The sequence below is a fragment of the Bombus huntii genome, unplaced genomic scaffold, assembly GCF_024542735.1.
Source record: "Bombus huntii isolate Logan2020A unplaced genomic scaffold, iyBomHunt1.1 ctg00000077.1, whole genome shotgun sequence".
Taxonomy (NCBI): Eukaryota; Metazoa; Arthropoda; class Insecta; order Hymenoptera; family Apidae; genus Bombus; species Bombus huntii.
Window position 1 is genome coordinate 7,922 of NW_026099335.1, and position 26,365 is coordinate 34,286.

Genomic DNA, 26,365 nt, shown 5'->3' on the forward strand with positions numbered 1-26,365 from the left:
TTTACCGCAAAACTGACAAAGTGTTTATTTAAAACATGAGGTTGAAGGTAGTCCTTTTCTTTCATTTCATTCATTTTCATTTTCTTTCTTAAGTATGGCTAACACAATATCTAATCAATTAAAATTTTATATTTTCACGTGAAAAGTTTCTTTAGATAATTATTATCAACATGATGACTAACTCTTACGGATTAATACGTGTCTGTAGGGCAATCCGGTGGACTTGATCGGCCTTTTACTTCGAAAGTTGAGTAATCGGTGTCGCTTTCTTACGCATCTTTGAACTGTATAAATGTTTTAAAATTGTTTGATCCAGAATGTACCACACCGGACAATCAAGAAGGCAGGTGCCTTGACTACAGAAAATGTAAACCTCTGCAAGAAATATGGCAGATACAGTACCGTACAGCCACCGATTTTTATAGACGATCAGTGTGCAGATACCAGGGCAATGTTACGATCGTTTGCTGTCCGAACGATCCAAACAAAGAGAAGAGAGAAATTTTAATAAAAACTGTGTATAAGTATAAGGCTTTGCGACCACCATACTGTGGTTTTAGCAACGTCTCTCATACCAGGGTGGTCGATGGTAAACCAGCTGAACTTGGTACGTTTTATGTCTTTCTTTCCGATTAATAATAAGCCATTTACTGCAAAGAATGAACTTTAAAGGCATTAAACAGCACATCAATGTACATTTCAATTAGACTAAATAATAATGCTATGATTTTATCGGTAGTAACTTTACTTATTAACTTGAATTATTTCTTTCTTTTACTTCATGTTAGGAAGAGTATCTTTTTGCTTGAAATGAAAAGTTGATATAGGAGTAATAATATGGATAGAGATCAAAAACTGTTAGGGCAGAAATTACACGTTTGAACTTTATAGTTCAGTATAGTTCAAATAGAAATTATATAGAATTATTTAATAATTTGTATTCCACTGGAATAAAAATTTAATTTCTGTCTTTATCAAATCTCTATTTCAGAGTATTTGTACGTATGTACTTATCGTCTGCTGTATGATCGAATATCGAATAGGTAATAATCGTTGTTACCCGTTATGTGAGAAAAAATTATGTATATTCACAACTATGACTATTGCATTTTAGGCGCTTGGCCATGGATCGCTGCATTAGGTTTTCGTAATCCCCGAAACCCAGACAAACCACTATGGAAGTGCGGAGGTTCCCTGATATCGGCTAGGCATGTTTTGACCGCAGCACATTGTGCACATATGGATGGAATAGAAAACATACACAATCATAATATTGCCATTCTTAGATTGGTGGAGGAGGTGCCATTTTCGAGTAAGTCCTCAAATATATATATATATATATGCTATTGAGTATTACTGAAGTATCATATCCTGAAATTTCTTACTGTACACATATATTGTGTCATAAAGCGTGTATAATTCTTTCTCATACTTTTGGTCATTCGTTTCCTGCATTTTCATTTATTTTTTTATTTTTCAGGGTACGTATATCCCATTTGTACGAAAGAGCCCCTACGAAAGAGCAACTTCGTCGGCTATAACCCCCTTGTTGCTGGATGGGGAGCATTAAGATATAGTAAGTGATATCAATTTTATAATAAAATTAAATAGTTCCAGTCTTAAATATCTTTCTTATTTTCTTCGTAGGACGACCACGACGTAATGCATTAATGGAAGTACAAATGCCAGTGATTAAGAACGCCGAATGCAAAATAGCTTATTCCAAATTTCCTAATGCACCTGATATCACTGATGGTATAATATGCGCCGAACATGCTCAGGGTGGAGAGGATTCTTGTACGGTAATTAAGTTACAGAGTTACTACAAACTATACGGTATCTGAAGACACGTCGATTCGAATTAACATCAAATCGACGTCTTAAACATTAAAAATAATAGATAAACACAATTTAATAGTTTTGCCCACTTCTCACACCTCGTTATGGTATTTAATCTAATTTCCTTCTAATCTTAGTTTTGCTCAAAATACATATAACATGTACGTTATAAATTGGAGTATTTCAATACACAAATCAATAGAAGATTATTACTGTATATAAGTATAATTTCAATACAATTCGATCGATATATTTCAGTATCTTTGATTAAAAATTTAACGATCCTTTCAGGCTGACCGCGGCGGACCACTGCTGATACAACATGAATTAACCTCGTATTTAATAGGTATTGTGTCTTATGCTTATAAGTGCGGCACAGCTGGGTATCCCAGCGTTTACACTAGGGTCACATCGTACCTTGACTTCATTCTCCAAGCGATGCAATAATATGATATTACTGTTCCATAAATATCATTGTGTAAAAAACGTAAAGTTGGATTTTCTTATTGTGGAGATAAGAAACAGCTCAAATTTACATTGTTTTGTACGTTACAAATTATAGGCTTAAAATGTACGAAATGTAACTTTGAAACGACACTAATTTTTTACGCACGATAAACCTCCACGACTTAGGTATGTAAAGATGATAAACGTGTATTAATTCTATTAATTTGGTAATAATAAACCAACTTTCTGAGAAGTTCTGTAAATTTCGTTTCTGTTGTATCAAGAGAATAATGGAATATTCCACTTAGATCGTATACTTCTTGTACGTACGTACAAAATTTTCCGGCTAATCTAAAACACTTCATAAGATAGAGAGCTTCTGGAAATTCGGACACAGAGAGTGCATAAAATACAAGATAAGTCTCGTGTCTTTCAAAATTATTTTTTATTCGCTAAAAACGTCCTGTGTACTCATGCAATCACATGCAACCTCGAAACTTCACTTATTTTTTATCACTTTCCAATTCAATACACAGTTTCAGCATTTTTGACTATATGTAAGAGAAATTTCCATTCAGCCAAAGGTGTACTTACAGATTATAGATTCCTATACGACTCTCAGTAAAAATTTATCCGCACTCCAGATAGTTAAAACTTCTGTCGACCGTATTGATCCATCTGCACTCTTCGTATGACGTCAATATCTGTTCAGTGCTGCTGCGCAGGTTTCTTTGTGTTACGTCAATTCGTTTGTGACCGTTGCGCGAGTAATGGCGCTTTGCAATGGTGATTTGCAGGAAAACAGTGCAGGATGCTGTGATTCGTTTCTTGTGGTCGGAGGTTATGTTTGATGCCTATATTTATCAAAGATTTAATGCACATTATGGAGAAAGTGTTTTGTCACGAAGTGTGTTTGAATGGGCACAAAAGTTCAAAGAAGATCGCACGAGTGTTATGAAAAAACAGCTGGACGCCCGTCCACATCCACGATGACAACATTGAACGTGCTCATGAACTTATGCTCTATGGAATAGACGAGTGACACTGGATAATGTGGCAAATCATTTGCAAATCAGCCACGGCTCTGCTTATGCAATAGTGCACGACAGATTTGGATTTTAAAAAGTTTGTGCGAGATGGATGCCGAAAAAGCTGATGAAAAGGTGAAGACGACGATGCATTCGTGGTTCGCAGCTCAGCCCAAAACATTTTTTAATGAGAAAATACAAAGGTCCTTCGGCAAATGGACAAAGTGTATACAGAAATCGAGTGATTATGTCAAAAAATGATGTATGTCTTTTTTGACAATTGCTTAAAATAAATTCTACACCGACAGAGCGGGTAACTTTTTACTCACCCTCGTAAGACACTTAAATTTCCAATCTATTATGATGAATAAAAGAGCTTATACTATTAAATCTAATTGTATTTTGTTGCATGAGAGTACACGTGTATGTGATGTACATTACCTTTATATCCCCTTGAACGCTTCAATATTGCGCATATATACTATATTTTGTACAGCTTCTATAAAATTTCGTATGTTTGTTTAGGCTGTTAATCTAGAGGCTGGAGTACAAAGAAGTGGCACAATGATGTGGGCTGATGACATTTATAATTATCAAGGAATCACCCCTACATTCGCTCAGGTATATATCGTTGACTATAACGTATTTAACATATATGATTGTTAGAATATTAATAATTAATTTTTAATTCTATCAGAATTTTAATGAAACTGTCCCTTGGGAAGGAAGAACTGATACCTTGATATCACGGTTTGTACATCCTATATATACGACAAATTTTAGAACATTATATAATGAAGAACCAGATCATTTTATCATTAGTTGTATGATAATACAACTTTTTCATGAATTCTTTTATTATAAAAATATTACTTCTAAAATCCCCGCTTTAAGGGACCAAATCACATGGCTAAAATTTTTAATCTTTTTGATAGATAGTCGCTGTTGATACTTAACCGAGTATGGTCATATAGTCGGATAAATAAAATTTCCATCCTTTCAAATATATATTATATTCGTCAGTGGTAAATGCACACACACACACACACACACACACACACACACACACACACACACACACACACACACACACACTTTTCGGCTCACATACTCTGGCCTCTCGATTGCCACTCCTTGAAATATGAAACCGTACTTCTGTTTTGACGCTGCTTATCTTTTCTCGCGTCATTGTTACTAGGCGCTCTTGGATGTAAACAAACCACAAAAAGACGGCGTACACGGTGTTTTCTAATTTCAGCCGATCTCCAATCAAAGCTATTCTACGATATTACATTATCGTATAATAATAAGCTTTTAATCGTTTAATAATAACTCGTCAAGTAGAAATTCCACACGAAGCATTGTGAAGAATAATACTTGAAGAAGATCTATGTTCTTACGAGATTGGCTGTCTACAAGAACTTTGTTGGATAGATTGTATCGTTTGACGAAAATTTTATTGTTGAAAGTTAAGAAAGTTGGAAAGAAAACCCACGCTGTCTCGAAGATATCTTATTTTTCAGATGCTATAAATTGACAAATAACTAAATATTAGTATTGACATTATTTGATGTCATATCTGACCTTAAAGTATAAATAAAATCAATCTAGGAATTAATGAAATTTCAAACATTTTTTCTAAGAAAACAGAAGTTTCGTTCCTCCTAATGAGTATCACATGATGCAATAGAAAAATAATTTGACATTGAAAATCGTGTCAAGATCAATTTCGAAGCTATAAAATCGTCTTAAAAAAACGCCGTGATAAAAAATTTTTTGACACCTTGTACAAAGGTGTATATCAACGTAAGTGTACCTGTATGTCTATATTCGAGATTATTTATCTATTCAAGATAGCAAAGTAAAAATACTATATAGAGGATTTAATTAATGTGTATATCAACGTATGTATCACTATATATAATACAATAATATTCTCGATATACGTACACGCGTCATAGAAGGTCGTTCGGGGAAAAATGTTCATGACACCGATACAAAAGTATCATATGGAGGATTTAATTAATGTGTGGATCAACGTATATATCATTATATGTAATTATATCATTATTATCAATATTATATATAATTATTATATTGTTATTATCATTATATGTAATTATATCATTATATGTGCATTTGGCAAATATTATTTGACATCTGGAAGCGACATGTTATTTATCTATTCAAGATAGCAAAGTAGAAATAGCATATAGAGGATTTAATTAATGTGTGGATCAACGTATGTATCACTATATGTAACAATAATATTGACTGTATATGTACGTGTGTAATAAAAGATTTCCGGTTTACAATGTTTACGATACTGATATAAAAATACCATATAGAGGATTTAATTAACGTGTATATCTACGTATATATCATTATATGTAACAGTAACATTATGTGCATATGCGTATAATATTGGTTAAATGTGTTAAAGTGAAATGTTATTTACCTATTCAAGATAGCAAAGTAAACATACCATATAGAGGATTTACTACTGTTAACACTCGGTATTCTCGTATTCAAAGTATTTAACCAAATAATTTGGGAATCCAGCCTACGAGCTTGTATTTAATATGATTATATTTAATATAACAACTTTACTCAATATACGCGTAGGATTTTAAATGTCATGAGGGTTGCAGCGGACTCAATTTTAATGTACCACACTTATACGTTAAACGTTTTGCTCATTGGTGACCTTATCTTAATCTTTCTCTTCTGCTATGCGAGTGACACAGTAAGTTTGATAGTAATCGGAACACGCGATTTCTTTAAAACACAATCTTGTTTTCCGCCCGACGAACACGATACGAGACGAGAGAATGATTTATGAACGCGATTTTCGAGTGATTCTTTTCGACAACTATTAAGCTTCATTTATAGCAATAATCACTACCATAATCATGGTCAATCGTGGATGACGCAGTTACGCATTAATTCACTTTAACAATCCTAAATAATGGTTAATATCATACTGTAAATGTACACGTTAAAATTACGCTAATGACAGTTGCCTCGTACAATTTGTTCATTTACTTTGCAACTACTTTGTACATTTACTTTGTCGTTCTATTAAATTTATACACAATAGTATTTATTCTCGTTTTAATTTAAAATGAAATATGTTATTGTATGAATAGCAGAATATTCAAATAATTGAAGCAACTTTTTGTCCTCTAATTAATGATTCTCATTTAAAAAAATTTAAGAATTTTAATCAAGAAGATTTTGAAGTCTCGATCTAAAATGACCAAGGATTGAAACAGAGAATATTTTGATGCCAACAAATACATATTCTTCAGATATGAAACAAATGTGATAATAAAAATCGATGTACATGAATGAATGTTGAAATATTGGAAAATTGTATAATTATATCCATTCTTTGTTGCGTTTAGATGTTTCAATTAATGTTTCATCAGAATTTTTATCGAATATTTTAGAGGTACTGGCTGTAAGGTTTTTTTTTAAATTAAAATTAAAATTAAAATTAAATGTAAGAACAGATTCAAAGTATAACATTTAAAAATTTGTGGTTATAAAATTTACTTGTATGTCATAATTATGTAAGTGAATTAATCTCATAATTAATTAAATGAATTTATTCTATGTGAGTAAATTATATTTATCTATAATAAGTCTTAACTTATTATTAATAATCAGCTAACACTGCATAATACTAAGTAAAGTAACTGAAAATTCTCGACGTGAGAATTAATTATAATTTCAACAAGAAAATAAAAAAGAAAAGAAAAGAAAAGAAAAAAAAAATTCTATGTAAGTGATTGTTCTATGTAAGTAATTCTATGTAAGTGATTTGGGGCTCGGCCAGTACCTTGCCCTTCTTTGGGATATTCCGAATTATCTGTCCTCTCCGAGCTGCAAATCTGATATCTCAGATGTTAGGGAAACTCCCTGGCCGGTAAGGCACGATAGACAGATGAGATTAAACGGCTGGTGGAGAGGGCAATCATCAACAGAGGGTCACACCGTGCGGATACAATACTGGGGTCTCAATAAAATCTTACAACCGTGGTGTTCAGAACATCAAACTCTGTTTGCATACACCCGGTGCACATAAAGTGTCAAATTACACTAACACTGGATTTATTGAACCTCTTTCACCTTGACCAGTGGCTCTTTAGTTTATGATTTGCAACAGAATCCCTGCATCAACGCAGGTTCACGAAACATACAACTTCACGCACCAAATATCGATTACAGTCAATCGACACTAACAATCAATAATTTGTCTGCGAGATGCTCCTCTGGAAGTTTTAACTATATATATTCCGGTTTTAACTATATATATTTAACTATATATATTAACTATATATTTTCCCTAGGAACAGTAAGATTTTAACGATACAACTTTATCAAGAGATCTTAATGTCATAAACGGTATCGAAACTTCGTAATTAATATTGTTAAGGAAGAAAATATTGGTAATCTCCTCGAACGACGAGCGCTTGATATTCACAATTAGAACTCGATATCTTAGCTTCTTATAATATCCTAATAAAATGTTATTTATCGATTACAATTGTCCTGTCGTATTTTATTGTGTTTGCTTTATAAATGTGAACTTTATTCAAAAAGAGTTCATCGATATAACGGTATTGAAGAGAACTACTCGAGAAACTATATCTAGCGCTTGGATGGAGGGATTGCTTGCTTCTTACAATCGAATAATTGGAGTGTAACTAGAAACACGAACGTGTAGTTTAGCAATGGAGAAGAACTTTAGAACGACAGCAATTTTCTTCTTGTTTCTTTGAGAAAGGCACCGTTCATTTTATGTTTGACGAGAATGGGGTTGTTGGACGAATTTGATTAAAAAGGAAAGATCTTTAACAAATATTCTTCCCATTGATACATTCCTATATTTTTGATTTAATTATTTGAAAATGCAATTTTGCATATACCTATGTGCAATTATATACTATAATCGCAGGCGTTTCTTTAAACTGATGTACTATTGAAACAAGGCAAAATATCGTCAAATTCTTCTAGATTCAATTTCTCAAAAGAATGGCTCTATTGATTAACCAAACATAGTTCCCATAAGCATATACGTACTTCTCAGAAAAGATAGTTATATCTAGATCAATATTACCCCCACAGTGACCTATATGTCAAAGAAAAAAAAGACACATCAGGTATTAAATCATACTACTATTACGTCCACTATCTCTACAAATCCTCCACTCTTGGAAAAGTCTATCTTATTCAAACGTAACGTAACTCAAATTAAATCTTTTCCATCATCATAAATACGAAACATTTATAAAATTATCATCTTCGATTATTTACTCAACATCTAGCTAACAAAATCTTCTCCATCGCCGTACCCCTTAATCCTGACCGCGTACAATTAACGTATGAATAGTTAATTTATTGAAATTTAAACGACCATTTTACGCTACTTGTACTCGAATGATTTTAGGATCTTGCTGTATCTCTTGCACAGTGTTATACTGACAGGCGAGAAACATAGAAACGTAACTTCCGATCCACTGATTTACCCTAAACACACGATGATAGGTTATACGGTGGACGCAATACAGAAGCGTTTCCGATGCAATTCGAAGGTGCGTTGTTACAATGGAGTTCATCGATCCATAGTGACTATTTCCCCGCCAACTACAGCCTGTAATAACGGAATAGCTAATAAAGTATATCCTGTCGATTTAATCGTTACCCCCACGGTGCACCGCGCGCACGGAGATCGGATCGGTGATTTTCACGTGATGTTTCGCAAATCGTGAGGCGCTCGCGTGATTCGCGCGTTTTAAGCGTTCCCGCTCTTCCCGTCCGATAGAAAGAGAAAGGGAACAGGGGGTGGAAGGAAGAGGGAAGATACGTGATGCGGGTTCAACCTGCCGCGGGAACCTTTAAAGAAGGTCGGTGCAACGGGAGAGATGTAATTTTAATAAATTGGAGAACAAGTCATTGTAAAAGATTGATATTCAGATGTTGGAGATGCAGCAGATTTGCAACTCGCTGGAATTAAGTTAGTTAAGGTGTTGAAAACCTAACGTCTTTTCAAAGGCGTTTGCCGCGTTTCTTTTCAAATCAAAATACATACATACGATACGTACAATGTATGCGCCTAAAGTTTTAAAGTTAATTTCTATTCAAGGAATGGACTGTTTTATTATAGATTTAGGAAATTGAAAAGAAGCAATTGCTTGTTTCTAAGAAAGAATCGCGAGAAGTACAGTTAGAAACTGTATTGTGAATCACTTTTCCTGGTTTCCGTAACGAGGAAGTGAAAAAAAAAAACGCAGACAAGTCAGCGTTTACCGCAGCTAAATGGAAGATACGCAGGTACGAGTCGTTACAGTTTTGTCGTTGCAACGATTCCCGCTGCGTAATTTGATAATGAATAGTTGAAAAATAGCAGCGTTGTGTCCGTACTCTTTAATATCCCATTATATGGAAGTTAACGACCGGAAAATACACCGCTCGACTACTTGAAGGAAGTAGCTCATGAGCAAGTCTTTTGTATCCTCGCAATGGTATAATTCCTGTAACGTCTCGTTCTCGGAGGATTTATTTCGTTGATTTGTACTTGTTTATTGCTTTTGTGTTTTCATGAATGGAGCATGTCGCATGCGAATCGTAATATGGTTTTAATGGCGTTTCGACTTCAATGATATCAGCGGCTGATTGCGCTTCCCGTAAGAAGCTTCCAATCATTATGTATTTTAGGAACAACAAATAAGGATATTTAGAGAACGAATTAATTATTCAATTGTTCGCGCAAGAAATACCTGTCTCTTTTTCGAAAGTTATAAATGCTGTTTTCAAAGAGTTCCTTAGCTCACCATAAACCAGATAAGAATCTTTGGTTCCGTCTAGAAAAAGAAACCTTCAGATCAAACCGAAAGGGGTTCGGATTATATTTTCTAATCGTATTTGTATATTTCTTTTTACGGTCAGCTTGTCATCCACGTACAATCGAACAGAGAGTCCATTAATTATTTCCCTTCGACTTGTTTCAGGGGGAGCATCTCGGAAGCCATGCCGGCTGACGAGTTCGCTGGAAATCGAAACAGAAGCAAATCAAGACTGCAACCACCTTAACGAACCGCTATTATCACTGGCAAGGTCATCGGGCAGACCGGATCTAATCATGCTCACGCCGACCATGCTTCCTGTGCACTCGTTCCTCTTTCTTAACGACGTCAACCAGAAGATCGGGTGCTAAAAAATTCGAAATCGAGTTGATTGAAAATCTCAAGGAATATTAAAAAAAAAATACGAATAAACAATTTGATATAGAAATCATCCATTTTGGGCAAAGAAAAGAAACAATCAGAAAAAGGAATAACCACAGAAACTCTGAATTTCATTGCTTCCTAATGGTACTTCCTTGGATATTTTTACATTCTGGAGACGTGAACGAACTCTGAAAAACAGAAACGACTTCTATCGGATGATCGAAAGAACTACCTGGACACTGAGTATAATTATTCACACGTGCGGATGCCATTTCCGGCATGTTTCTCCATGAAGAAGGTCAGCTTCAGTTTTTGCCACTTGTAGATAGAAGTTGAAGTGGCGGACGTCTTAACGAGGTTGCTAGAATGTCAAAGAAATAGATGAGGGAAATATTATGAAGATATATTTAGGAATATCTAATTGAGCATTTAATTAAGAACTTAATCGAAAGACCAAAATAAGTTGGTTCTTGAGACCAAGTACCTATCTAAGTATAATAGTCTTTCGTACTTACGGTTTAGTGAGAGGACTCGAGTAAAACGATTACTCGTTAAAAGGAACAATAGAATAATCATGCCTCCGCAGACGGTGGTCTCTGCTTTCATGCCTCATCGCGGAGAATCTCAGCGAAAAAAGTGTCCCGAAGCGTGAGCTGAAAGGTGGCTATGTAGGCTGCCTAGTGAATGCCGTCGCCATGGTGGAGCTGGCGTGTAGCAACTCCCTAAGTCCAGGAACCTAATCCTGCGTCAGAAAGACAAAATTCGCTACGGAGAAAAGTAAACAAAAATATATATATAGGGAAGAAGAGACAAAGATTAAAGATTGTTAAGAATTAGAGGTAATTTAATGATAAAAGGGAGAAAGAATTGTGCAAAAATTCTACTGGGAAAGAAAAGAAAGAAGAAGCCTCCAACGAGAAAGACGTGCTCAGAAGCGAGTCCCGCGTAGCGCCATGTAGAGGAGCAGGAAGAAGCGCAGTTTTCCACTTAATTTAATCGTTTTACATAAAACATTTCAATCTTTTTTCTTCTAAATACTTTACCTATATTTCATCTGGCTGAATATTCCATATTTTTAAAGCTTGTTGATAATTACAAATACGTAATTATCATTCTGAAGCTAGAAATTTGAAATAAAATTGCTCAGCGCGAAAGGAAATAATTCAACGTTTTATATATAGCTGTTAAAATGATATAATAAGTTTCAATAAAATAGCTTCACTAAAATTTGTGGTTTTTTTCCTTTTCTATTTTTTTTTTTTTTTTTTGTTTTATGTGTTCAAGGGCGAACGTTCCCTCTCATTTCTTGTAAAGGGCTGACGATTCAGTGGATGGTCCGGGTAAATTTAAATTGTAAATGAACGCATTGCTGGTTTCAAGTAAAAGCCTGGATAAGAGCGGATATGGTATGAGAGTCTGTCGTGGAAAGGGGAACAGGCCGCTTTTATTTGTAAAGTTTGAATCTCCTCGATATTGAAGATGTTGAAGCTGCAAGTATGTATTTCATTTTAATCCATTCGAGACCGAGATTTAATTGTAAGACGATACCTAGGTGTCGGTACGATCTGAATGTTTAGTTAGAATGATTCTGTGTTTTACTCTCTCCAGGGTATCCTTTTCATACTTTGATTTTAAATCGACGACAATCTTGAATAGTATGCCTCATATTTTTAAAATATAAAATTATATACTACGTTATTCTATAATGTATTATGTACAGTTATAAATATATATATATATATATATATATATAATAATTCTATATTGAAAAAAATATGAAATTAACATGATCTATACATTACTACATAAGTTATATATAAAATATGTATATTATACCCTTGCCTACTGACTGATATGAATTTCTTTCGGTCTCGAATGCGTTAAAAGAGAGCGCAAAGAAGTCGAAATTACTTATTGTAATTAGTAAAACGACCTGAGAGGCAGACAGATACAAGAAAGAAGGAATATTATATTAGCGGCATTATCATGTTTTTGCTCTCTTTAAGGCTTTCATCGAGACAGACAATCTACAGGTATTAATCGACCAATTTCTCCAAGCTGATAACTTCGAATTGATGTTTATATATAAGAAGTGTTATGTGTTAATCTGTCTAAATGTTTAAAAGGTGTTATAAATTAAATGTTGTTAAACGATACGTAATTGCGTTTTGATCGTAAATTTTACTATCAAAGGGTCTTTTATGTATGCGTGATCATTGTGAATTATTACAATTTATGTGATCGATATTAAAGGTGTTTAAAAGCATGTATTATTTTCTATATTATTATTCTCCTATATTATTATCCTATATTATTATAATATCCAATTACATGTTGATACACAAGATATACAGATTATTATTTATAACGTTTTGGTTTTCTTAATTGAGTCATTCATTTAGTACAAATGATAAGAAATTAGTAATAATTCACAAAAAAAGGATATCGTAGTAGAAATATTATAAAAAAACATTTTCTGTTTTAGTGTAGAGTTACTCCTTCTTACAGACAGTGTCGTACAAATCTGTACGTCTCTGAGAAAATGTAGGTATCTGAGCCCTTACTTCCTCAACAACTTTTAGATCTGATAGAAAAAAGAAACATACGAAGTAATAAGTAATGCTTACTAATAAATTCAACAAATACAGAGGAAGATGGCTAAATCGATAAATTAACGAGACTAAAAATTAATTACATCATGGATCTCTCGCTTTTAATTTTAAGCTGTAAATTACCGATATCGGTGACTGCCATATTCTCTTGAGTTTCCAAATCGTAAAGAATCTTTCCCCAGGGATTGGTCAACTGTGTATGTCCCCATGCGACGTAACTTGCTTAAGGAACACGAGCCGGTGATATGCAGGCAACGTATAATTGATTATCATTCGCTCTGAAACGCTGAAGTAATGACCAGTGCAGTGGTCCAGTGGTCATATTGAATGCCGCTGGATATATCAGCATTTGGCAACCTAACCCAGAGAAGCAGGAAATATGAAGCCACCGAATACCAATTAACTTCGTAGTTGCACGATTCACATTCCATCATTTCTGAATATGCGAGGACAGTCCTCTTATTGTGCTTTTAATTCTTTTATTTGTTTCATTTTCAGCAAATATACTGGTTTTTTAAATTAAGCTTCTTTTTATACAGAGTTACAGATTATATTAATTTTATATAGAATATATTTAAGAAAGATATTTAATTTTTTGCTAGTTAAGTATTGATCGATTAAGTTACTGTACCTTTGTTCCGATAAATGCGTGCCATTTCCTCGAATCTAATATCATAGCAAATGCCAATACCTATTTTGCAGCCCTTCACATCGAACGTCGTTAGGGAGTTACCAGGACTGAGTGAATCACTCTCTCGAAAAGTAATCTTATTAGGAATGTCGATGTCGAATAGATGTACCTAATAACATAAAAATGTAGTCGCTAATTCTATTGCTGCAACTTTTGTAATTTAATATCAAAGTTACCAACTCCTAAACTTTAATTATTTTTTATTTAATAACTGACAGCGTTTTTATCACTTTCTTTTATTAAAAAATCCTATCATTTAATAATGTTTAAAAAGGAGAAAAAATAAGTATAATAATATTTTAAGTATGTGAAAAATTTATACAACACAAACACATTACAACAAAAATGGGCGTTTCCCGTATCATAACGTATTTTATAAACCGTAAATTATAGAATTGGTTATAGTATACGTATGTACATATGTATATTCCTAAATTATTCCTAGATAGAGTCACTTTCTTCGCCCCAATATTTTCAAATTCAAAGCCATAAAGGAATATATTACTTACCTTTCGGTGTTTTGCTATCAAAGTTCCATCGGGACCCCAAATAGTACAGGTATTGTACAATTTATCGCCCCCTATTTCAGGCATCGTACCACCAACTACATAGATGTTGTTTTCTTTAGCTGCGTTCGATGAAGCAACGCTCGTTTCACCATCAGGAATACTCTCGGCGTATTTTGGAAAGTACTCTGCATTGCAATATTTCAATTAATGAAGAATAACTGTCTTTTGTTCCAACCATAAATTAAATTGAAATGTTTGTCAGTTTTTTATTTTTTAAATTATTAAAATAACTAAGTTTTATATTTCGACTTAATTAAATATGCAATTACTTAGCTAATAGTATATATAATAAATTGTTTCTACAGGTTCAAAATGAAAAATGAATATTTAGAAATATTTAATTACGACAATGCTATTTGTGTTAGCATCAGTGGCTTGTTACTCAACGACTTTGCTAGTACTTTTTCAAACATAAAGTTAGTTTTCAATTAACACTTATACTAGAGGCGGAATTATAAATGCAAAATAATTGATAATACTAATTTATAAGTACCTAATTATTAGTATCTTAAAAAATATATTTATACAAAAATCACGATAATCATGAAAATGGGGAAATCCTATATTCTCGAATCAATTCACAATTTATTTTGCATATTAATTAGATTCCGCGCTCATCAGTACGTACTCACTGGCGACATCGAGAAAATTCCTGTATCGGCAATTCCTCGTACGACCAGAGGATCGGAAATATCAAAGGATATTATGGCGCAGCGCGAGTGGAGAAACAGAAACATATGAGCTTAACACCGTAATACTCTTATCATAGAAATAGAAGCAGTCCTCAATTCCCGCCCGCTAACTCCTATCTCCACCGATCCAAATGATCTCCTAGCCCTCACTCCCGGACATTTCCTCATTGGCGATTCATTAATGTGCTTACGTGATCGAGATTTCAGAGACATTCCATCGAACCGACTCTCCAAATGGCAGCATATCCAACAGCTTAAACAACATTTTTGGAACCGCTGGCATAAGGAGTATTTGAACGAGCTAACCAACCGCAATAAATGGAGCAAGGGTGGACACAGCATCCAAAAGGGCACAATCGTCATCCTCAGAGAGGACAACGTTCCCTCCATGCATTGGCCTCTGGGCCGAGTTATCAAGGTTCAACCAGGCGCCGATGGTGTCATCCGGACAGCTACAGTTCAGACGGCAAAGAGCATTTTGGATCGGGGCGTCAAAAGGCTTGTCCCACTGCCAATTCAACCCGATCTCGAGAAACCCGAACAACTAGCCACCGAGACGAAATAAGATGGGAACTTCAACCACACCTCGCTAGTTTGATCGGTACCCTCTCAACGGGGGGAGAATGTTACGCCATGCGGCTTACAATAGGTCATATTCTTAACTATCGATCGCGGCACTATAATGTCGCAGACGGATCGTCGCGTCTGCCCGGCAAACAAACATTGTAGTGGCAAGCGCATGGTTCATTAAGCAGGGCGACTTCCAGAAACGTCGACTCGTGGCCCGTATTTTACCTCGCAGTAAAAGAATGTGGCGTGATCCGAACGTAGTGGGGGTCGCCTTCCAGAAAAAACGAAAAAAATCGAAAGGCGTTCAGAACTTTTCGAGAAGTCGAACCGTCAACACATGTGGTATGTCGCGCATTACTTATCAACCAAAACGCAGTTACATTTTTTTTGTTCCATTTATATCTTTCTAGTTAATAAGTTGTTGAAATAAACATTAATTTATTTGTGTTAATTCTGTGGAATTTCGTTGAACTACCCTTATTATCATAATCGAAATAAGGGGATCGATCAGTTCGTGGCGTCGATTATTTAATCGTAACGGGAACTTACAACTCTCGTTGACGTGCTATCTCGCGATCGCGTCTCTCCGCGAACGGTCGAAACAAAATGATTCACTAAAAACTGTCCTGAATTCCTAAGAATTTATTTACCGCAAAACTGACAAAGTGTTTATTTAAAACATGAGGTTGAAGGTAGTCCTTTTCTTTCATTTCATTCATTTTCATTTTCTTTCTTAAGTATGGCTAACACAATATCTAATCAATTAAAATTTTATATTTTCACGTGAAAAGTTTCTTTAGATAATTATTATCAACATGATGACTAACTCTTACGGATTAATACGTGTCTGTAGGGCAATCCGGTGGACTTGATCGGCCTTTTACTTCGAAAGTTGAGTAATCGGTGTCGCTTTCTTACGCATCTTTGAACTGTATAAATGTTTTAAAATTGTTTGATCCAGAATGTACCACACTGGACAATCAAGAAGGCAGGTGCCTTGACTACAGAAAATGTAAACCTCTGCAAGAAATATGGCAGATACAGTACCGTACAGCCACCGATTTTTATAGACGATCAGTGTGCAGATACCAGGGCAATGTTACGATCGTTTGCTGTCCGAACGATCCAAACAAAGAGAAGAGAGAAATTTTAATAAAAACTGTGTATAAGTATAAGGCTTTGCGACCACCATACTGTGGTTTTAGCAACGTCTCTCATACCAGGGTGGTCGATGGTAAACCAGCTGAACTTGGTACGTTTTATGTCTTTCTTTCCGATTAATAATAAGCCATTTACTGCAAAGAATGAACTTTAAAGGCATTAAACAGCACATCAATGTACATTTCAATTAGACTAAATAATAATGCTATGATTTTATCGGTAGTAACTTTACTTATTAACTTGAATTATTTCTTTCTTTTACTTCATGTTAGGAAGAGTATCTTTTTGCTTGAAATAAAAAATTGATATAGGAGTAATAATATGGATAGAGATCAAAAACTGTTAGGGCAGAAATTACACGTTTGAACTTTATAGTTCAGTATAGTTCAAATAGAAATTATATAGAATTATTTAATAATTTGTATTCCACTGGAATAAAAATTTAATTTCTGTCTTTATCAAATCTCTATTTCAGAGTATTTGTACGTATGTACTTATCGTCTGCTGTATGATCGAATATCGAATAGGTAATAATCGTTGTTACCCGTTATGTGAGAAAAAATTATGTATATTCACAACTATGACTATTGCATTTTAGGCGCTTGGCCATGGATCGCTGCATTAGGTTTTCGTAATCCCCGAAACCCAGACAAACCACTATGGAAGTGCGGAGGTTCCCTGATATCGGCTAGGCATGTTTTGACCGCAGCACATTGTGCACATATGGATGGAATAGAAAACATACACAATCATAATATTGCCATTCTTAGATTGGTGGAGGAGGTGCCATTTTCGAGTAAGTCCTCAAATATATATATATATATATGCTATTGAGTATTACTGAAGTATCATATCCTGAAATTTCTTACTGTACACATATATTGTGTCATAAAGCGTGTATAATTCTTTCTCATACTTTTGGTCATTCGTTTCCTGCATTTTCATTTATTTTTTTATTTTTCAGGGTACGTATATCCCATTTGTACGAAAGAGCCCCTACGAAAGAGCAACTTCGTCGGCTATAACCCCCTTGTTGCTGGATCGGGAGCATTAAGATATAGTAAGTGATATCAATTTTATAATAAAATTAAATAGTTCCAGTCTTAAATATCTTTCTTATTTTCTTCGTAGGACGACCACGACGTAATGCATTAATGGAAGTACAAATGCCAGTGATTAAGAACGCCGAATGCAAAATAGCTTATTCCAAATTTCCTAATGCACCTGATATCACTGATGGTATAATATGCGCCGAACATGCTCAGGGTGGAGAGGATTCTTGTACGGTAATTAAGTTACAGAGTTACTACAAACTATACGGTATCTGAAGACACGTCGATTCGAATTAACATCAAATCGACGTCTTAAACATTAAAAATAATAGATAAACACAATTTAATAGTTTTGCCCACTTCTCACACCTCGTTATGGTATTTAATCTAATTTCCTTCTAATCTTAGTTTTGCTCAAAATACATATAACATGTACGTTATAAATTGGAGTATTTCAATACACAAATCAATAGAAGATTATTACTGTATATAAGTATAATTTCAATACAATTCGATCGATATATTTCAGTATCTTTGATTAAAAATTTAACGATCCTTTCAGGCTGACCGCGGCGGACCACTGCTGATACAACATGAATTAACCTCGTATTTAATAGGTATTGTGTCTTATGCTTATAAGTGCGGCACAGCTGGGTATCCCAGCGTTTACACTAGGGTCACATCGTACCTTGACTTCATTCTCCAAGCGATGCAATAATATGATATTACTGTTCCATAAATATCATTGTGTAAAAAACGTAAAGTTGGATTTTCTTATTGTGGAGATAAGAAACAGCTCAAATTTACATTGTTTTGTACGTTACAAATTATAGGCTTAAAATGTACGAAATGTAACTTTGAAACGACACTAATTTTTTACGCACGATAAACCTCCACGACTTAGGTATGTAAAGATGATAAACGTGTATTAATTCTATTAATTTGGTAATAATAAACCAACTTTCTGAGAAGTTCTGTAAATTTCGTTTCTGTTGTATCAAGAGAATAATGGAATATTCCACATAGATCGTATACTTCTTGTACGTACGTACAAAATTTTCCGGCTAATCTAAAACACTTCATAAGATAGAGAGCTTCTGGAAATTCGGACACAGAGAGTGCATAAAATACAAGATAAGTCTCGTGTCTTTCAAAATTATTTTTTATTCGCTAAAAACGTCCTGTGTACTCATGCAATCACATGCAACCTCGAAACTTCACTTATTTTTTATCACTTTCCAATTCAATACACAGTTTCAGCATTTTTGACTATATGTAAGAGAAATTTCCATTCAGCCAAAGGTGTACTTACAGATTATAGATTCCTATACGACTCTCAGTAAAAATTTATCCGCACTCCAGATAGTTAAAACTTCTGTCGACCGTATTGATCCATCTGCACTCTTCGTATGACGTCAATATCTGTTCAGTGCTGCTGCGCAGGTTTCTTTGTGTTACGTCAATTCGTTTGTGACCGTTGCGCGAGTAATGGCGCTTTGCAATGGTGATTTGCAGGAAAACAGTGCAGGATGCTGTGATTCGTTTCTTGTGGTCGGAGGTTATGTTTGATGCCTATATTTATCAAAGATTTAATGCACATTATGGAGAAAGTGTTTTGTCACGAAGTGTGTTTGAATGGGCACAAAAGTTCAAAGAAGATCGCACGAGTGTTATGAAAAAACAGCTGGACGCCCGTCCACATCCACGATGACAACATTGAACGTGCTCATGAACTTATGCTCTATGGAATAGACGAGTGACACTGGATAATGTGGCAAATCATTTGCAAATCAGCCACGGCTCTGCTTATGCAATAGTGCACGACAGATTTGGATTTTAAAAAGTTTGTGCGAGATGGATGCCGAAAAAGCTGATGAAAAGGTGAAGACGACGATGCATTCGTGGTTCGCAGCTCAGCCCAAAACATTTTTTAATGAGAAAATACAAAGGTCCTTCGGCAAATGGACAAAGTGTATACAGAAATCGAGTGATTATGTCAAAAAATGATGTATGTCTTTTTTGACAATTGCTTAAAATAAATTCTACACCGACAGAGCGGGTAACTTTTTACTCACCCTCGTAAGACACTTAAATTTCCAATCTATTATGATGAATAAAAGAGCTTATACTATTAAATCTAATTGTATTTTGTTGCATGAGAGTACACGTGTATGTGATGTACATTACCTTTATATCCCCTTGAACGCTTCAATATTGCGCATATATACTATATTTTGTACAGCTTCTATAAAATTTCGTATGTTTGTTTAGGCTGTTAATCTAGAGGCTGGAGTACAAAGAAGTGGCACAATGATGTGGGCTGATGACATTTATAATTATCAAGGAATCACCCCTACATTCGCTCAGGTATATATCGTTGACTATAACGTATTTAACATATATGATTGTTAGAATATTAATAATTAATTTTTAATTCTATCAGAATTTTAATGAAACTGTCCCTTGGGAAGGAAGAACTGATACCTTGATATCACGGTTTGTACATCCTATATATACGACAAATTTTAGAACATTATATAACGAAGAACCAGATCGTCGTGGCCATGTGATGTGAATAAAAGGACTTGAATTTGATGATATTTTTAGAATGTTAGATAACATAACTAAGTATCTTCGCAGTAAGATAGGATGACATGGTTTACATGATCTTAATGTTGTTCACTCGAGTGATGATATTATAAGGAAAAGCGTAATATCACAGGTAGGATGATTCATAATTTAGAACTACTAACTCATGTATGTATTAAAAATTAAAGAAATATATTAAATTTTATAGGATATTTATGTTTAGTAACCAGTAATTCAGAGATTGGTATTCATGGTTACTATAACGAGGCTGTAGAAACGCACCCTTTCTTCTTTGCAAATGGTCCTGTATTTATGTCTAAGCCGAAACTGGAACCTCTGAATAATTTAGATTTATTCTTGTTATTTTCTAAAATACTTATCTACAGTATACCATAAGGAATGATACCGTATCGCACCTAATCAAGTGCCTTAAGAAACATCAACAGGATATCACAGTAAGTAATCCCTTATCGACAGATATGTAAGTAAAAGTTATCTGTCATTGTTATACACAATTATGTGTTAGTGTTATACACAGTTATTTATCATTTTCTATTAATTCAGTTGTAGCCACTACAATATCTATGACACTGGTAGTAATTATAAGAACAATAATGATGTTCTATAAGAGGAAATGATGATTAGGAACAAAAACTTACAGGTAAGTCAAAGTATATGTTATTTGCCATTTGAAAAGAAAGTTACTAACTTGGAATTTTTTGATAAATAATAATTGTGCAAAATATATTGGATTTCAAATTTGTCAAAAATTGATATTTAAGAAGCATTGTAATAATATAACATTAATATTTTGATTTTTCAGAAGATATCATGCGGTGGATGGATAATATGCAAAAAATATTAAGCAGTATATGAATTTTCCTATTGCGTAGAGATAACAAAATGAATTTTAAAAAATGTCGACACGGTAATAAGAAATAGCATCATGACAAAGAATATATAAAGACAGTTTCATTTTTTATAAATAAAAATTTGTTGTTCCAGATTTTGAAATACAGTGAAACGTTTAATTAGTATCTTAATATCTTTAAATAATTATTATTTTAGAATCAATTGTAATTGTATCATACGTACTTTTGAATTCGTGCAAGAACATATGTAATTTTGAAGTAGTTATTATTAGGAAACTGTTAGACGCGAACAGTATGCGAAAAGTTAGTATGCAGTGTAATAATTATCAATCAAAACACAAGAATTAAATTCTTGAGGAAAAAATTTCCGGAATTTCTTATTTACATGATTATAGAGAAATCCATAATAAAAAGGAGCTGCTTTCTAATACTTCGCTTCCTTGTAATGCCTACGTTAACAATAACGAGGTTCGACTTTTTGTTTTTAGAGGGATACTGGAAAATTTGAAAGTACAGTACCATTGGGAAGAAAATCACGATATTGAAAACGATATTTGCAAGTAAATTTCCAAAAAATCTGTTTTCAAATTTTCGCTTTCTATTTCACATTAAAAGAAAGGGAGGGCTGCCTTCTTTTTCTGCAAGACAAAACAAACATTCTGAATCTCGTATCAATGAATGATGTCAATAAGTTATTTTTCTTTTCAGATTGAACAATATTCCAGATTTATTCATAATTTCATACTACGCGAAGAATAGACTTTCATAGGTATATAAAGGAAATATTAAGTATAGGAAAACTCTTTTTCGTTGTAGGTGACATATGCTTCACGGTTGAACACATGTATTTTTGAACACATATAAATGAAAAAGTACTCTTATGGAGAAAAAGAATTGATACCTTCGATTGACATTAGATAATGTATATAAACTTATGAACAATCACTATCACTATCAGTTTGTATTTTAGGTGCACACGCAGATTTGTTGGAGTTCTTATAAAATGTACTTCCTGTACGAACGTTTTATTCTTCCAAATTTTACGATACTATGTCTCATATGATAACTATATGGATTAAACGTAATATAAATGATCCGAAAATAGACTCGAACGACATTAATTGTCTTTCTATTTATACCAATATCGAAAATACAAGTAAAGCTGGAGCAATAGTATGCAAGAATGGACTATTTATTATTTTAAACCAAATCATAGCATATTCAGAATGCACAGTATTATCATGAAATGTAAATGAATCAGTTGTAAACGAACGATTTTACTGTAAAATCGTTGCCGCCTTTTTTTCATCTGAAATATAGCAGCAATGAGTACATTCTTTTAATATATAATAAAACGAGATATCTTTATAAAGTTACATATGTCATCACTGGTAACTGTTATCTCGTATGACGCCAAATATACCGTTAGTATGGAATGATATTTTTATGAAGATATACTTTAATGATAGATTTTATGAATGAAACGTTATATAAGAAAAATTATCTCTTGTTATTCTATGAAGTGTAGTAGCTAATGAAGATTAATTTTACGAAGTATTAGAGCAAAAGAGAATTAAAAAATTAAAAAGATCTAAATAAGATTGTTCGTGTGGCTTAATTATCTCAATTCTGGTACACCACTTGTTACATTCTAACTAATTAGCGCTAAACAATAACTTGCAAATATTAAAGATATTAACACCTAAAGGTTTTCAGGAAATTTTATAATATTTGATTATTGTATATCTAGTCATTGATTGATAAAATTTCTTGTATAAGCATAGATCGAGGTTGACGTCATACGCAGATTGCATATCATTGACAGGTATCGTTTTAATTTATTTTATGGCTAGAATCGTTTGAATATTATACGAATAATTATTTCCATTCGAACGATTAATAAATCACGTACCTATAAAAGATATATTACGAAAAAGAGGTGACGAAACAAAAAAATATTGGAAATTCCGTTGTCATTAGATCAATTACTTTTGCAATGATTTTTATTTCCATGTAATTACATATGAAATGGCTAATTCATTAACATCTCCTCGAATCGAATATAATTCGTTACACTTCACAACGATTCAAATAATGGACGGGAAATATATAATAACTTTCCTGTCCTTGCGTTAAAATAGTACTGTACAAATCAGATGATACAACCTAACCCCAACCTAACCCCAAAAAACCCAATTACATCCACATTGCATGACAGCACACTTGCAATGGATTTTTGTGATTTCAATGTCACAGACAATGACACAACTAATCAGAACACGTTCGAGGCTATAGACATTGAAATTACCGCGTGTTTAATACGTTTAAAGCATAAATCTAAATTTCACGCGATTATTTCTTTGTACATTGTGAAACTCTTAAATTATCTTAATCGAATAAATAATCCTAATGTAATAAAACATCTTGAAATAGACCTAGATATCTGAAACAGAAACTCGAAGGATAAGAAATCCTAAAAGGTACTAATCCTAAAATAACAAACTCCTAAATAATAAACAAGTGATAAAACCTGTTATAAATAATAAACCTTACCTGGAATAATCAAATCCTAACTAATCGAAAATAAAATAAGGCAAGCAATTCTTAATCTTTCAAGTAATTTTTCCGAAAACACAGAAAGATAGAGAAATTAAAAAGACGCAGCACAAATTGCAGCACAATGAAAGTTTCGGAGCGATGAATACGATCGTATTAAACTAAATAATTTTCAAAAGTGAAATTACACTGAAACGTATATCGATGATATTTGTCATTTCTACGATCTGTTTCGCTTGATCGTGCTTCTTTTCTGATGTAAATTCAATTTATAATACGAACTAAGTTTCCTTTATTATTATTAGTCCTGCGTCTTTTTAATTCGTCACTTCTTTTATTTCAGAACAATGACGGGCTCCAAGATGCTGTTCGGATGTTTGGCGTTAATTGCTTTTCTGCATCCATTAGTTCACGTTTGTACTTCGAGTAGTACAGCTCAAGGTTTGTACTTCGAGTTGTCTTTTTCCATGCACTTCAAATTCCAATACGATCTGGTCACGTGGCCTTCGTACAATTTCGAAATTTTACCTGTTTGGTAATCGTCAATGAAAAAAGAAGTTATGCGTGACCTCAACACATTGAAACAATTTTTATGATTTTTTATTTGCCGGTTGGTCAGCAAGTTAATGGAAAAATTTCACTTAACTATTCGCGTTAATCTCTTCGGTTTAACTTTTGGGAAATGCTTCGTTAGCTTCGGGAATATTCCAACGATTCGTTTTACGTACAAAATAAGCATGATAAATATTACATCACGGTAATGTAATATCGGAATATATTAAAGGTGTAATTTTGTTCGATTAATTATAATTTATTAATAATGGATTGAAAATACAGATATTAGTTAGACAGAGAAACGATGTTTGATTAACAGGAAAACTAAATGCAACGCTCGTATTTACAACAAATAACTTGACAACTATTTGGTAACTCTCTCTCTCTCTCTCTCTCTCTCTCTCTCTCTCTCTCTCACTAGCAACTCTAACACTCGACAACACTCGCAACTCAATTCTAACGACTCTATGCTTCGACGTCTCGATCAACTCTGATTCTCGCAACACGCACACTTTTCGATTCGCCTTGAATAGCGAAACCGTCCTTCTTCTAACGTTGTCTATTGTTTCCCTCATACCTATGTAAGAACTACCAACTACGTGCCTTTAGTCACGTAGGCACTCTTAAATGTAAACGAACCACAGAAACACGACGTACACGGTTTTTCTATTTTCAGCCGATCTCCAATCAAAGCTATTCTACGATATTACAATCGGCCTTTCCTGACAATCACATCTGCCCTCAGATGTGCTCATCATCGCCGCTCGCACTTACATCACTATCGTCAGCATTCCACCATTTCATGTGATCGGCTGCCGTGGAAGTTGTACGTGGCCCTTCGTGCTCCCCCTCTCGCTGCACTATGCATCGGTCATTTCGCAGGACTTTTATCACCCGATACGGTCCAAGAAACTTCGGATGCAGCTTTAGCCCGGGACCCCTCTGCATCCTCTCGATTGCCACTAGATCTCCCGTCCTGTATGCTGTCGCCTTCTTGCGTCTCCTGTTATACGCCCGCTTGTTTCGGATTTGGATCTCCTCAATCCGTCTCTTTGCGTCCGCACGCAGCTGATCTCGTTCCTCTTGGAACACCGCGGCCTGTTCGTCCTCGATGCTACTGCTCCTCTTTCGCTCTTCCTCTATCTTCCTCTCCGTTGTTTGTTTACCCATTTCACTCTTGTCAGGGGCTTTGATCGTCGTGGCAGCATCGTGACATTTTCGTAGGCTCGGTTCGTACATGGAAGACGTTAACAACTTACCATCTACCGAGACTATGATCTCTTCTTTTTCGAAGGTCTTCACGTTCATCGTGTCCTCGACAATCCCATCGTCGTCCTCGTCATCCACATCCTCTGTATATCGATATTATTGGAGGGATTCCGCACGTGCGACTTCCCTTGTCTTTTCGTTCGCCTTGCATTCACTCTCTTCGAGTCTATCCGAAAACTTGAAACAACCCTCGCACCCGCAACGCTATCCTTCTCAGTAAATTCGCAAATATCATCAACAACATCCTGTTGCTGTTGTTTAGCCAGATTCTTCCTCCTCGTGATGTTCGCTAAGTCCTCCTGCTGGCCGCAAGAATCCGACGAGGACACCATCTCGTGGTCCACTTTACCAATCACCACGTGTCTTGCCACTATTCTCCGTTCCTCCGACACTTGCTGCACAGCTGCCCGATACTTCTTCAAAACTTCTGCTAACTCTTCTTTATTTTCTTCCAATTGCGACAGTAGCTCAGTTCGTTCGCGACTAGCTACATTAACACGATCTTCTGCTTCGGAACGTTGCCGCAGTACTTCCTGCAACGAAGCCTGCGTCTCATTCGGTTCTTGCTCCAGTGCCTGTTTCGCTTTAACTGCAACTGCTCTAGCGCATTCTGCATCTTCTAACTGGT

At 34.5% G+C, this 26,365-nt stretch overlaps 3 long non-coding RNA genes across 3 annotated transcripts; 1 reads left to right on the forward strand and 2 right to left on the reverse strand.

Moving 5' to 3' along the window:
• The first annotated feature begins 3,539 nt into the window (after positions 1-3,539).
• On the forward strand, positions 3,540-4,338 carry LOC126876504 (uncharacterized). The gene is made up of 3 exons (XR_007694242.1): positions 3,540-3,627; positions 3,840-3,935; positions 4,012-4,338. It is a non-coding gene; the product is annotated as an uncharacterized LOC126876504 (long non-coding RNA).
• Positions 4,339-9,272: 4,934 nt separating this feature from the next.
• LOC126876497 (uncharacterized) lies at positions 9,273-12,225 on the reverse strand. Its single transcript, XR_007694233.1, has 2 exons — positions 10,285-12,225; positions 9,273-10,183 (listed from the first exon to the last, which is right to left on the reverse strand). It is a non-coding gene; the product is annotated as an uncharacterized LOC126876497 (long non-coding RNA).
• A 56-nt stretch (positions 12,226-12,281) lies between these two features.
• LOC126876499 (uncharacterized) lies at positions 12,282-14,425 on the reverse strand. The gene is made up of 3 exons (XR_007694237.1): positions 14,362-14,425; positions 13,285-13,961; positions 12,282-13,133 (listed from the first exon to the last, which is right to left on the reverse strand). It is a non-coding gene; the product is annotated as an uncharacterized LOC126876499 (long non-coding RNA).
• Positions 14,426-26,365: the final 11,940 nt, after the last annotated feature.